Consider the following 16,716-nt stretch of genomic DNA (forward strand, 5'->3'; position numbering starts at 1 on the left):
TTCAAAAAATTAATTGTACACGTTTAACACTCAACGACATAGGATTACGCGTTACATTTTCTCATCAGACAATTATCAGATTAAATACGATAAACAGTACAGTTAAAATATAATATAAGAACGTAAGCACTAAATAAAAAGTATGAACGTTTGGAAAGGAAAGCGGAGGAAATGTTGCGAATTATCGGACGATTTGCTGAGAAATATTATAGAAATCCCTCGCATAAATACTTTCAAGAAATTCCTGATACTGACACGTTCCTTTCCGTTCTCGATGAAGCGGAAGAAAAATTTGCCCAGGGTGGTGCTTATTCTCAGGTTACTCGGCGTCTAGCCAACTGGGATGTCATTAGCATAATCGACCGGAATTTTGTAATCTCACTTTCAAAACTTTACTCGATAATGTCGAAGAAGGTATTTGATCCGCGTCACGGTTTGTGTTTGCATCCTTGATTATTATCCATTAATATTGATGACATTTTTATAGAACCTCTGAGACTTTTCTTTATTTATGCTAATCTGATCATGCGATTCTTGTGGTCGATTAATTCTTAATCCTATGACTTTTTGAATATAATACAGCATTTTAAAATTACCAATTTGCATATCACAAGGCCGTAAAATAATAGATTGAGAAAATTATGTGACGTGCGAACAGTTATTGTTTTGTATCGTTTTGTGTAGAAAAAACATTTGTTTCCAATTGATCACATACGGTGTACATACAATGGCGTGAAAAAGTTTTCGCGACTTTTTCACATGTCAGTATACGTAAAGAAATATACATAGTATTAGGTTGTTCGAAAAGTTTCTTTCGTTTCATAAGGTAATAATAGATGAGCAGCAATTTCTGTTTTATATTATTTTATTGAATTAGGTATGATCCATTTCGTTCTATTTCTATCATTATATTCGTGCATAATTCAATAAACTAATACAAAACAAAAAACATTGTGCGTCTATTATTTTCTTATTAAACGAAAGAAACATTTCGGACAACCTAATACATATATCATGAACTGTAGACCTTTTCAGCGATAACATATCCGCGATAGATTGTAATGTTTTGCCTCTTTTTCGATAAGAAATTATCAAAGAACGAATATCAATATTTCCGTTTTTCATAGTGTTGAGTATACTTCATATTTTCTCAATAATAACGATAAGAACGATTGTCTTTATAATTCCTCTGTATAGTAGAAAATCAGCCTGCATAAAAAATCAAATGGAACTGTGCTACTCGCCAATATGACGTCTAATCATTTCCGAAAATCTTTTCAAACTTCGTTAAAGAATTATTCGATTATTCAATATTTTTCTTGAAGTTTTTGAGGAATAGAGTACTTTTTAGATGCGATACGTTTAATACTTAATAATCAACAGGATCGTATATGAAAAAGTCGTCTACATATCTAAATGATTTTTATTACTTCATTTGTAGTAGCATAGAGAAAAGTTTCGAAAATTTTTTCACGACACTGTATGTATAAAACATGTAAAATATAAAATATAGATATACAAGATTGAAATATTATTGGTTACAGCACACGAAGATAACAAAAAAATAATTTACACCCTTATGTCGATCCTTTATATCCTGGCAGCAGGAATACGTTCGAATATATTGTACAATGCAGGTAGCATCATATGTTACACATGAAAATATATTATGCTGCAAAATGACAATACTAACTTTGTATTTAAAGCTTAAAAATCTTCTCCTTTGAAAATTTTATTTAAAAAGATTGATGTAGGTAGGTCACGAGTAATATTTCTGAAATCTATGCATTTATTTTAAGTGAAAATATAGATACAATGATTGATATTGGTTTATAACACTGTGAACACTCGTTTTAATTATAAGAATTGCAAAAAAAAAGTGGTTATAACGAGATAGAAGATGGATAGGCGTCGTTGTTAAACCTGTACGCTTTTCCTTTCTATAACGTATTTTTCGTATCCAAATGTTATAAAGTACGTCATAACTTTATCTTGAATAAACGACAAAAGGAGACAAGTACAGTCTGTAAAGAGGCAGAGAGCTTTCACATTTGAATTTCAATAAGTAAAAGTGTAGATTTGTGCTTTCATACGGTTGGAATTTCATTTCATAGGGGTGAACGCGAGAATAACTGACATTCCGCGAGAGGCTTTAATTTGCATAACTCTCTTGTATAAGCCGAGGTTTACAAGTGGAGATATACCAGTTTTAGCGCGTATCAATCCTGAATTATGCGGTAAAAATCCTAGTAAACACGTGTAATATATCGTTAAAGTGGTTTGAAACTAATTGGTACGGTTATACACGGAAAACAGTCGAAACAGTGGAGAAATAGCGTGCGACGATAAAAAATACTGCCTGTAGGAAATTTTGTAGCGTGAAATGTTTGAGAATGAAAAGAATTGCGAAATTAGATTCAAAAATATGATAAAAGAAGAAAGATATGAAAGCGAATAATGCCGCGAGATTAACTGTAAAACTTCGCTTGAAAGGAATTAATTGCTGCGAGTAAAAGCGAGATCTCATCCTCTCTCTGGTGTTCACGAGAGAATGAATAAAAATTACATTATTAAAAGCCATATTTTTCAAACTTATCCTGCATTTCTTAGCATCAATCTCATTTTACAAACAGGAAGATGCTGGCCATTTCTAATTTGCTCTTATGCTCATTAGGTGAACTGCTTTTTTTTCTTCTTCTGGACATTTCCACATTCCGAGAAAACTAAGTCGAGTGTCATTAGTGTGCAAAAAAACAGCTCGTCGTGGGTAATCAACGAATTTTTTCAATTTTCGAGTGTCCCTTCGCTGTGTAATGAGATACTCATTTCCATTCGGGACGCGCACTTGCTCCAATTTTATGAAGGTTCGAAAACCTGTACGTACATAACACATATCCCTATATTAACCTAAACTCGCACTAGATCTATGTATATAAATAAAAGTATTGTAAAACGTTGATTAGTCAAACGAAGGGCAATGAAATCGTACTTATTTTATTACCAAAATCTGTTTGTTTTTCAATTGATTGTTTACAGTCGCATCAACCATTATAATAGCATGTTAATGACTAAGTGGAAATCAAAAGTTGAACTCGATAATTCCTTGAGATGAGTCCATTGTAAAAATTTTGGTAACTCGTCCCTACGTTATGAGAGAATTTATTGATCGTGGTAACTTGCGATTCGTAAAATTTCGCTAACATTCATTCCATCGTACAGGAAAGTCGTGGTTATACGAATAACAGAAAACCGCCCCGAACAAATCTTCTTCATTTTCCCCGATTTCCAAACGCATTTTCAATTTTAATTCCACCAGCCTCGCTCCCAAATTTCGCCAAACTTCAGTGCGCTATACCCCTAACAAGAAAACCCCATCAACGCGTACCTCCCCCAAACCACGCCTTTAACTAAAAAACAAGTAGCGTTGAACAAGCCATTAAAATAGTGTCCGAATACCCTTCTTATCTGAGAAAACTTTCGCTGAATTTCAGGACAGAACTCCCGGAGCCGGCAAATTAGTATCACTTTCAAGCTCGAAACGAGTCGGGGGTTGAAAATCCGCGGCGAACGTCGGGATTGATTGAACACGAGTCCTTTGTCGAGTCCATCTGGCCGACGAAAAACGGACAAGCCGACCTGAAAGCCAAGCGCCCCTCTAACGAAAGAGAATACGCGAAAATTAGAAAATCCCGTCGGGCAGAGTGACGCCTGGCCATTGACTGGCCAGCTCTGCTCGACGAGCAAATATTTAGCCACGGCGCGCGGATGGCAAACGACGAAATAAGGACGAGAAGCCATTAGGCCACTATCTTGCTTCCAGAGAAGCGAGAGAGACCTAGCCCTCTCCAATCCTCGAGCAAAGCCGGCGCCAAAGAGGTGAACGAGATGAGGCCACCTGGCTGCCGGCATACCGCTGTAAAATATGCCCCGCTTTACACGCGAGTCTCTTCCGTTCCTCTTCTTCCTCTCTCTTTTTTTTTCTTCCTTTTTCAGACTGCGTCTGCTATCGTGCAAAAGGTGGCGCGTATTATACTCTGGTAACGAGAGCAGAAAAGGTTTCAATGAAGGGGCCGATTGTTCAGCAGCAGGAAGTTAATCTCTCGACGTACGATTTTGTCCGATTTAACTTCGGTCACAAAATGCACAATTTTCTTCTCAGCGGAATTGTTTCTTGGTTATACAGAGTGCCGCGAATAAATATAAAGTGAAATTTTTATTTCTAAATTCTTCGTGATATTAGAATTAGTGTTTGAGTCTGTAATTATTCACAGCAATGTACAAGCTGGCAAAAAGTAAGAAGAATCGAATGGAATTTTTGTATATGACGCTATAGATAAAAGATTCTAATAATATTTAAAATATTTGCAATTACTCTACAAATGCACTTAGTACAGACATTGTAGACATTGCAGTATTTAATACCTAATTTTTAGGGGCAAATGTTAACCTAAACACGTCGTTTTACAAAAATGTATGTATTCAATTAATTTAGCAAAAGTCACAAACCCTGGGATAATTCACTTCTAAAATCTTGAAACTGAAAATCTGACATTATCCTGTAAAAATTAGTTCTTGTTTCTCATCCAAGCGAAACGTCTATGTAAATATCTTCAGCACTAAAATTACCTTATGCCTTACGTCTGGTTAAAATGAGAATTTTTTCAACAGAACAAATATTTTCGTTCGCCCTGGACAAACTAATTTTCCTCGTATTACAAGATCCCTCGAAGAAAAATGACATTAAAAGAGCCCGCAGTAGGATGCTGGTACGATCGTTAATGCGAAAGACGATTTTAAACATGCCACTTCAGAGCGTAGGATCCGAGCGCGTTTCGAGGTAATTAATGGTCGAGATAGAACCAGCAGACACACAGAGATCCGTTGCGAGTTGTACAGCTCGATAGATGAAGAGAGATCAAGAGCAAAACTCGAATCTGAAACGCAAAGTCTGTACCCGTTAGTAAACCGGTGAGTGATGCTACGAATTCGAGTTGCCATTATTGAGGCAACGGTCACTGAGTTCCAACACGGCTACTCTTCATTGTAATTCGAGAACAATACAATGGTAACTATATAACCAAACAACGATTTATAAACCAGACTTGGATAAATTTTACTTGAAATAAAAATAAACGATAAGAACTTCAGATAATGAATCATTTTTACTGTATTATTATTTTCATTTTAGAAATAATATGGAACGAGTAATTCTATTTTGCGTTAGGATTTAATAAATCGTTTTTAGTTGGTTTTCTATTTTAGTTATGTTTTGAAGTACAATAATAAATAATTTGGATTCTGATATTAATTGAAATTCTTAATGTCATACTTGAATATAGCTGAATTGTTTCACCATGTATATAGCATTATCTCGCGGAACCGTTTCAATTTTAATCGATCATCTTTGAGTATTACGTGCCTGACTTTGTCTGTACGAGACACTGAGGAAATCTGTATTTCTAACACAGTTAGCCATGATAGATAGCATAATAGAATCGGGAACTATTTCACGAATTATTTTAAGAAATATACGTAAAACGTACGATACTGTATATCATAAGAGATATACATATTCGATTTTTAATTTAAAATCACTTACTTAGGTAAAGTATATTATATATTACTACAATGCGAGATTCTTTTAATGTCTTTAGGGTTTTTAACTTAAATCTAATCTGTATAATAATAATTTCATTATGTATGTGCCATAATTTTGGCATTTTATAAATAGATTATAGCAAATAGGTTCAATTCTATTGTACAGTTCTATGATCATTATTTTCTATATTTTTCTACGATTTTCAGCTTTCTTCTAATCTAATTAACTCGTTAGAACTAAAAAAAAAGTAATTTTATAGTATACATTTCTTAATTCTACTGAAACATCGAATTTATGTACCGAAACTAGAAGAAAGTTTATTCAATGAATATTCTCTTTCACTTGTTATAAATTTGATTATCAAATGAATTCCCTACTTTGCATAAATAAGACCCGATAAATAATCTGACTAAGCGCAATAATTTCTCAAAAATATTCCTCGCCGTCGGTTTCTAGTTGGGAAACTCTATTTCGCTCGATCAATCGGTAACTAACGACCACGGTTATTCTCACTCTACCAAATACTTTAATACAGTTAGTTCGTGTCAGAAATGCAAACTAATTTAGCCTTCGAACTTCGATATAGCTCGTCTTATCGTGAGAAATTATTGCCGGAATATATCTTACAGTTACGGTATAACATCCAAGTTTCTTCCCTCGTCTTGTACGAATTTAATTAACAATTGGGATGCAAATGACATTAATCCATAGATACTGTACGATTATTCGTAAGGTGGGAACGAATCAAATTTCCATGCGAAAATTGCACCATTTGTTGATGGAAATTCTGCACTTGAAACATAGCACTATTCGCACAATATGATTTAACATATAGCTCGTTAAATAAACCGTACAATTATTTGCAGGCTCAATTAAAATTAGCGATTAAATATCAAATATACATCAATACAAAGAAAATATGAATATTCCCTTTTCTGGCTTTAAACAGTTTTTAATGTACATTTATTACAAACACCATTCTACATATACAGTACAGATAATCAATTTTTAATCAGAATTTATTTTTGTTCGATTAATTTATGACATGAAGGAGGATCTACGAATTATTTAAACTAGATTCAATAGTTAAAAAAAGCATCTTAGACAATCTTACATGTTGATTGTATTATTACAATAAAATACAAAGGGCACTCACATGTTTTCATACCATTTTCGATGGTGGTGTAAGAATATTAGCAATGAAAAGAGTTAATATTATTATATATTTCTATGTTATTGGTTGTTAAATGGTTCGTGTATTTCATCATTAATTATTAAGGGTAATTAAATTTGATTTACGAGTAGTGGTAAAAAATCATGGAAGTCAGAAGTTGACGAATAAAAGAACTTTTCACACGAATAAGGACATCTATTTCTATGCACGAACAAAAGTAATCTGCTTGAGAAACTGACTCTAAAAATGCTTCGTTGTATGATTTATAGGAAAACAGAGCACGTTGTCTTCATTAATAATTCCATGCTACGAGTGTGGCTAAATTCACGAAGAATCAATAAAGCGGAAACAGAAAGAGGGAGGACAGACAGGCGAAGTTGAATCACCCTCGGCACGTGCCTCTTTTCGAAACTGATTTCTCCTTTATTCGAATTTCTGGTCACATATTTCGAGCCTCATTGGCATATTATAAAGTAACATTGATATCGGGCACGGGGTAGGGATCATAATTATGCATGGAAAGGAACTTGTTCCTAGAATTATTGTATAATTCTACTCGAGTCCTCACCCTCATTTCTCATTGTCAGTGTCACATTACTAAAAGTAACATGAAATTTATTTTCTTTCCTTGTCTTGGTTTCCAGCGAATATCAGGATAAATAAATTAATTTTTTGAATGACTCAACTTCAATATATAAGATGCTTCGATACGCTTGTGAATTCTTTTAATGGATTAATTTATTCCAAAATATGTTAAAATAAGAAAATTCAAATGAAAACGAGATTATTTTAAATATGTAAGTTTTGTGTAATTATAAATTACTTCTTCTTTATAATAAAAAGGACTAATAAATGATATTACAATTTTTTAAATATTTCATGAAAAATGTGTATATCTTTAGAATACACTTTGACTGGTACATAGGTATATTTAAATTGTAAGCATATCTGTTTGCTCGATGACTATCTATAATAAGCTATTATTTAAATTGAAAAATTATTTTCTCTGCCAGAATATTTCTTTATAGCACATAAAACTGTACCACACGATGTTAGTTTTTACATAAGTTACATGAGATAATCCAATTTCCATATATAAAGAGACAAATAAAAAAGGTAAAGAAAGTATGGAAACATTTCTGGAATTTTTGTAGAATTTTGCTCGAGATGCTTAATCTGTGTTTTTAACTGAACTCGTAAAATCGGGAAACACGTTATTCAGGGCATTTAATCAAGTTTCAAATTTACGTTGGTACACGCGCGTCATTTTCGTCTTCATGGCTATTTCTTTTTTTTCTATTCTTGTGAGTCTGGATACCCCGTGTATATATATAAAATATTGCATCGAGATAACACGAAGTTGCACACCACGTTTTTTATTCACTTAGCACGTTCGATATTTCACGTGGTCGCCGCATGCAAGAAAAATGTTTATTGGAAAACGTGAAAAATTGATATCCTGCGCGGCAACTCTGGAAAGCTGTTAAAATTTAAAATACATCTCCGTGAAAAGCATGTTTCACGTCGAACTGAGAGTATCCGAGATACGCGTGTATAAAATAAGAATATAAAGAAGGAAGTGATAAAAACTTTGATATATATATCCATATAATCGTATGAGCGGAATATTGTGTGAAAATCAAAGTATATTTAAAAACACGAGTGAAATTATTGTATACAAATATTAACAATAGGCTGCGAAATTCTATACAGTATTTATAGGAAAATCCATCTTCTAAATTATAGAAATAAGATACATAAAAATAAGAATTCGTATAAATATTCGTAATCCAATTATTAAATTACTTTAAAATACAACGTTCAAGTATGAATCAGCAAAAATATGAAATCTGTATCGCTTATAAATTACGACATAAAGAAAGCGATATTATATCTACACACATACCAAATTTTCAAAAATTATCGAAAACGTATGTGATAATTTTCTGTCTTCGTTTAAGGAAAATTTAAATGAGTTTCAGCGTTCGTTATTTCAGAATGGTTAACAACAAACATCTAAATTTTAATTAGTGAGAAAGAAAATGGGAGAAAATGGAACGCGTGTTATTTCTAGCGTCATAGAAGGAAAAGCAAATGTAAATGTGGCAAGGTCTGAGTCAATATTATTTGTCGGGATTACCACGTCGAAATTGCTCTTCATCCAGCATTGTACAATCAAAACACGTACTTGGCATACGTGCTTAACTCCTATGACTCGATAATTATGAATTTTGATATATATATAGTAAACAAATAACGCGGATTATTCTTGAAATACAATTATTCCTGGAATGTTCATCAACAGCAAATATTACATTTAATTGTTAATGCTCTTGTTTACTGTGATATTGAACATATATGCAGAAGCAGCAATATCTAATCATTTTTAACATTATTATTTTAAGGTACATATAAGATACAGATGAAGGGACATATCATTTTATGTTAATTTGCTTGAGTCAGAGTTTTCTATATTATGCACTTTCGTGTTAAAGTATAACAAATAAAATTTGTAATTTAATTGTAAGTTATGGTAATTTATATTATTTTAAAGTACTATTATAAGCGCGTTATAATGGCAATTATAATAGCAAGTATTATAAAATAATCGCTTCTCATTTAAAGTACATTATAATTATATCAATTCAAAGTTCTAGTAAAAGCAATAAATTATTTAATGCTATAAACACACAAAATTATATGTAAACCGCTTTCATATTTACTGAGTCATCTAATAAAGTTCATGAATTTATAGCACACTGTTCGTGAAATGTTTCTTATTGAATTTCTCTTACTTTCACGTTAAATATGGATATTTACTTGTTCTCCGGTCAAAACCATTATATGCATTACTTTATGAACATTAAATAAGAAAGTTGCTAATACCCATTAATCAGATATCGACAATTTAATAATGTAATATCGTAATATTTAGTAATTTCTGTTTGCTTATATTTCACATACCAAGTACAGTAAATTCTGATACTCGGTATTCTCGTTATTCTACCTAACAATGAAGAATTGAACATTTCACTTACAAAAGAAAGATATTAACCGCTTCATGGCGCTTATGGCGCTACTATAAAGAAGCTTACCACCGTAACTACGTTATGTTTCTCTTACAACCACACCTACAACTTTCATAAATAATGTTTTCATTTATCATTTAATAATAATATTATTATACTAATCAAAACATATGAGACAGATAACATATTATATTAAAATGATGAAGTAAGTCATTTCCATACGAAATATAAACAAACAATCACATACCTGTCATCTTAACACAAATAACCACCAAGAGTTAAAATAACTAATTTTCGTAGCCAAACAGAACACTTATTCAAAGATTTATATCTCAAACTAGTCGCGTTTTCGAAGAAAAATACCAAAGCAAAACTACGTTTCCGTAAAATCGTAAGAACCCAATTTATCACGCCACCTTCTACTTGACACGCTCACATGTAACACTAGTGACAACGTCGCGTTTGAAAATGTCAAACGAAAATTTCGTCGAGTCGCGATAAAGAGGACGTAACAATTCGAGCAGCGTGTGTGGTGCGTCTTCGAAAAAGCGAGTAACGTGGAGCGGGGATAACTTCGATAAAGGGAACCTCATATGTAGGGATTACGCGGTTCCTCTCCCTTTTCATCCCTATCGTACAGCTTGACCTCGGTCGCGCGATCCTCTTGGCTGTTTACACAGCACCGTTGAAATGGCAGACACGGAGACACGTATTTTGCGAGCTGCGAGCGCAAACTTTGCGTTCCAAGCTACGCGATATGCGTCAGTATGCCTAGACATCGGTTATTGCCACGTTTTCGACGTTTCTGCGATTGTTTGCCCTCTCTCGCCTTATACAACGACTAACGTACAGCGACAATGTCATCACGGTTTCCCTTCGCGATCTGCCACGTGCGTATGTAACAATCGCAGCTTTGTTATGCCGCGGTAAAATACACGCAAGTGTTGTTACAGTGATATATTTCCTCGGCGCACGAGTTATGTCACGAGGCACCTGCTGCATTTGTAATGACGGTGTTACGCTTAACTTGGTTACACGACCTTTAAGCATTGCGGCGTTTAATAAAGTGCGGTCGAGGATATTGGTGGATTTATGTGCTTCGTTTTGTTTACACTTTGCATCTTTGGTTTAGGAGATAGGACTGTTTCGTATGAGAAAGTAACTTAACCGATGGTAAAACGTCTGATGGTTAAGTCGTTCATGTCGTTCTTGTATCTCTTTTTCTTAATTTTTTCTCGCATTTTTATCTATGTATGTGGATTTATCTATGTAGATTAGGAGAAACGTAATAAGTGCTTTGTGAGGTTGTGAAATTTACCGTGGAATTCTGTGAACAGACCTATGTACAATTAGTATTTTAATGTAATTGGCTTCGTGTAATTGGCCTGAGAAAACTAACATGTGCGATGCAACGTTTCTTTAGAGAAACCGTATAGTAATTAACATATTATCGATTAACTTGTACTAACTACGCTTATTATGAATTTACCAAGTCAAATAATCTCACTCTCAAATTTGTATCGGATCGAAATTTGTAAGTTAAACATAAGATCTTCACGCGGTGTTAAATAGGTGCATAATGCTGATACTCGAACACGCAATTACTAACTAAGTACACAGAATTAGAAATCTTTAGAAAATCAATGAAAAAACATGAATTTTCTTTTTTATATGAGAAGATAGGAGACGAAGATTTAATTTTGTGATGTTTCTACATAGGTCACGATCTTCTGTTATTTAGAAAAAAGAAACTAAAAGTATTTATAACTTTACAAACATTTTCCGTAATTTATCTTTTCAGCTATCATAATTCTACTACCATTTGTACAAAAGATGTTATAATCAAAATAAATCGCTTCTGAAATTATAAAACCCGCCTTGATAATTATTTCATTCCTTCCGACGAATCAAACACGCAAAGCTATATAGTGCACGTCAAAAAGTTGAAAAACTTCTATAGCATATAAATTATTTAAATACATCAACCACAAACCAATATTTTACGTCAAATGCTAGGAAAACAATGGTTCGAACGGAAGTGGTAAAAATGGTACCAAAAACAAAGTATATAAAACGAACCAAGAAACCACGAAACGTTTTTAATCTCTCGTGGACCACGATAGCAATAGCGGTAACCAAATACGCTAGAAATCCACGATGTGCAAAGTAACAGTGTATTTTGACAATTGTGCAGTGTTATACTCGATATATGACGAAGAACGACATTTTTATAATACGTATGTGTTCGTATATATTTTTCATAAGAGAACACATTTAAGAATCATCAAGTAATATAAATCAAGTAATATAATGTAAATTATACTTGTTATTAGATATCAAAATATGTCTTTGTCTTATTTTATTATTAAACTTCCAACGAATCTTAACACTATTCCCTTTCTGTTTTAAATATAATGTCAACCTTTATTTCCGTACACTTGCTTCCTTTTCATACAATGTTATCTCCCCAACAGTTTTTAAACACTGACAGTATCATTTTTTTTTTCAAAGCACACGCCACATCATACACACACCATATGTGGCATAGATATCGTGGAACGCGCACGCTGTATTGTCAGCATCGAGTGGGTTAAGATAATAATATGCGTGTGAAATGTTTTATGAGTTTGTAAATCCTCCTAAATTTTAGGAATAGGTAGGACGAATACATAATTTTATGTTAGTCGAATTAGTCAAAAATATCACCTTTAAAAACTATATCTATTTACATACATGAACTGAGATAAACTACTTTTCAAAAACAAAGTTTCCCTCAGTTTATTGTTCAATTCCTTGGAAACTCAACCCGAATTATAAACAGATACATTGAATTTTTGGTTACATTGGATACATTTGGATACATTGAATTGATGTGAGATTTACGACAGTTCCTTCGCCATATCAAGGTAGCATTACTTCTGGAAGATTAGCTTTAAGTAGACTGTGTCGTTTTTGCTATGTAAATGCCATTGATATCGATTTTGCAATTATACGCTTGCGTAATATGCTGTATCATTTATTGATAAGAATATAATTCAATATATTTTGAAGTTGGTAAACTAAATGTCTTATTAAACTTGTAAAAATTCTGTCACAGATAATAATATTTGTAGTATATTTGTAGTATACAAAAACTGATAGTATATATACTATATATATAATGTTATATGAATTATATACTCATCGTAATTATATAATCTTTATATGAATTTTATACTCATCGTAATTATATAATCTTTATATGAGTTATGTAATCGTGATTCTTTTTCTATTGATATAAAGGAACTCTTTTTCGTTTATCGTATAATTTACATAATACATACAAAATAGTAATCAATATCATAGTGACGTTTTAATTAATGTTTAATTTACGGATGTGTGTTATTTTGCATACATATTGGAACTGTAATACAATTTTGAAAATCAAGTTCATTGCTATAATATTTTACAATATATAACTGTAATAATAATAATGATAATGATCCTGGCAATAATAATTGCAATAATAACAATAGAGAATAAAATAATTATCAGAGCCCTTCTCATCCATAACTTTACAAAACCATATTTCGTACGAGCAACAAAAATAACCAAGCGTCCAACTACTTTCGAGCATCAGAATATTGTACCAACATCAATGGACTGCGGATTTCTATGCATCTACATAAAGTTTGATTTACTTCATTCATTTATTTAATATAAAATGGCAACACCGCACAAAAAATCTACATCGTGCAAAAATATACAAAATATCTAAACTATATTAATCGTTGTAATATTCAGGTAAGTACGCATTCCATCTCTTTAATTACATTCATAAAAAATTAAGTCCGCATAAAAATCCGCAGTCTAGTCATCGATGCTACTCAGATAGTTAACAAATATGTTTATTATTGAACGATCAGAAGCAAGTTTCCATTTGTTTTCACAATTTGAGAACGATCACTAAAATGCCACCTGGAATCTGGAGTAAACATCAGAATGCTTGGAAACCGCTCTAATTCCTCGATCGTGATCGTCAATCGCCATCTCTGACCTGGATGCAAGGACAAATCCTCGGTATTCGAGGCTCGAGCTCCTTGTATCCAGCAGGTAGCTCTTGAGCGACGTTCGTGAGTCATGCTATGTGAACGGTGGCATCGCATTCGCATGCAGGATACCTTCTGGCAATTTCAACGGAAGCCCGGAGCGGGAGATCGGGATTGCCCACATTGTAAACACGTTTATTAACTCGTGCACGCGAGTTAAGAATCGTGCGGGTAGAGCGTATTGAGGTAACACGCGTAATCTCGCGCGTCGCTTTGTAACCACCGTCTATGTATACACTATGCGACCATGAAACGTCCCTGACGTAATACAGCTTTCACGAATTATTTTTGCGATCTGAAGAGATCGTCAAATTGATATTTCGTGATACGAATTAGAAAATTGAATTATTTTTTTATATACAGTATAGTATCGATATTTCTTTTAATCTATCGAAGATGCATAATTATTGATTGCATTAATACAAATATCGTGGCATACACAAAAGCATTAGCACAGTATACGGTTTCGTATGCAAGCTATAATTGTTGCTTATAATTATCTATTTAACTAGTAATTAACAAAATAATATTTGTTACTGATACGATACAAATTATTATAAGTTAACTTAGGCTTGATATTGTATTATTTTATTTGAGTTTACGCGAAAATATTGAGAAGAGTCTAATTTATACGTGTAATCTGCAATTGTGACGAAGAGAATTCACTGAACGATGTACTGAAAGTTTAAAATTTTGATAAGAAGGTTAACAGCATGATAAAAAGACATAAAGTAAATACACATATTACTTAATATACATTATCGATTGGGTGGATTTAAAGAAGAATTATACAGAAACAGCAACACTTGACATGCTTTTTAAGGAGCGTTAGTGAATTTATTACACAACCTAACTCAAATTTACATTTTCGTAAATGTGCTCCTGTCTTTGTGAGTTTACAATTCGCAATTTATTCCGTTTGAATAAATTTTCTTCCATTCGAGTCACGTATTGAAATCTACATTTATTTGAATTTAGGCAGATTTACATTCGTGAATTTTTCAACAGACAGCCTAAAAGTTCAAGTTTAGATATCAATACACAACAGATGTTATGACTTTGATTCGCAGGCAATACCGTAACACTTGCGAAACATCTGTGCCTTTCATTTTGATGGACTATAAGATTACTTACAATCTCTAATAAAAAGGTTTTCCTTTGTGATCGTTTATTCACCGATAAAACTTCGAAGAATGTCCTGTAAATTCTAGAATTCCAAAATATACAACAATCTATGCATTTAGTTTCAACAAAACCTTTCAACTACTTAACGGAGATAAAAATCGATATACCATTCTTCTTATTCATTTACTAAAATAGTATTCTGGAAGGAATTAGTTTAACCGAAGCTTACCATTTTTTAAAATAGACACTCTACGCATCACTATAACATCTTATACGCATATTGTTCTTCTATTCGGTTTGTCTCTTTGTAATAACATAGCTGTATATTTAAGCTTCGTAACCTCAGATCGCCAGTTGTTAAATATGAACAATGTAGAAGTTACAACAGTTAGTTACCGCTTAGCACTTGTAAACAGTGGACATTAGTGCAAGGCGATCTGGGTAAAACATGATTCTGGAATTCTTCTGGATTCATGATTCTTTTTATTGCTTACAATTCATTTAAGTAGGAACGGACTATGGGTAAATCAAAGAATTTACTTGAAAACATGTATGCATGTATGCATGCACAAGCAGGCATGTATTGCGATCAGCCGAAAAACGTAAGACCACGGAAAACAATGCCGAAGATGGATCGCCGGATTCATTGATTGAGCGAAAAGAATTGTTTTCGTAGTGCAAATAATATTGCTGCGGAGATAAACTATAAAAACGATACACAAATTAGTGCTTAACTTAAGAGGACGAAACCCCCAAAAGAAACCACTGCTGAATTCTAGGAATCGAACAAGACGACTTGCATTTGCTAAAGCTCATAAGCATTGGATAAGTGAAGATTAGTAAAAGGTATTGTTCTCGATATTTTATAATTATGTTTAACTGTCAATTATCAAACAGGAATTAATCAACAATATTTAATGAAATAAAAGTATAATTTCAAAGGGAATCTTAATTGCACAGTATTTATTTCCAAATTTAGCATGCACAGATAAGCATAAAGTATAAGCGTATAGGACTAAATAATTTTTGTATGATCAATTATTATACTTTACTTGTTTATTATGTTATACTGTATAAACTATATACTTCTATAAATTTGTATTATTTTACGCTACGGCAAATTATTTCTTCTACCAACAATTTACGTATTTTGTTACAAAATAAATTGATATTAAATATATGTTTATTATATTCAAAACAATGAATAATAAAATTTTGCCTTGGCAAATTTTAGTTAATACCATAATCGCTCAACAGAACTAACATCTCCGGTATGGTCTAGTGGCTAGGATACCTGGCTCTCACCCAGGAGGCTCGGGTTCGATTCCCGGTACCGGAATTCTTCTTTTTGAAATTTAGAACGAGATAAATGAAATATTTTTTAGCTTTTGCGATTGTTATTAATTACTATCTAATAAAGCATTCATGAAATGTGTACATTTTGCACTTATCTAAGAAAAGAAACAAAGTTAGCCCACATTAAGAGTTAAAATCAAATTTTATATTAAAATCACAATATAGATTAAAAACCCCCATTTAATACATAAAATAAGTTTATTGTAAATAAATAACAATCTCTAGAAATCAATCTTATCTATTTGGACAGTCGTTATCAAACCAAAGTATTTAAATGATCGTTTCAAAGTATCCGGACATTTGCTCATTTTGGTCATACAATATTGACAATGTGAGAAATATACG

General features: G+C 32.6%; 1 protein-coding gene and 1 non-coding gene across 7 annotated transcripts in view; one reads left to right on the plus strand and one right to left on the minus strand.

The window, feature by feature from the left end:
* Positions 1–16,716, minus strand: part of LOC126867991 (uncharacterized) — a 148,628-nt gene that overhangs the window by 45,081 nt on the left and 86,831 nt on the right. The window lies entirely within an intron of this gene.
* Trnae-cuc (transfer RNA glutamic acid (anticodon CUC)) lies at positions 16,283–16,354 on the plus strand. The gene has a single exon. It is a non-coding gene; the product is annotated as a tRNA-Glu (tRNA).

This window comes from Bombus huntii, chromosome 7, assembly GCF_024542735.1.
Source record: "Bombus huntii isolate Logan2020A chromosome 7, iyBomHunt1.1, whole genome shotgun sequence".
NCBI classification, from domain to species: domain Eukaryota; kingdom Metazoa; phylum Arthropoda; class Insecta; order Hymenoptera; family Apidae; genus Bombus; species Bombus huntii.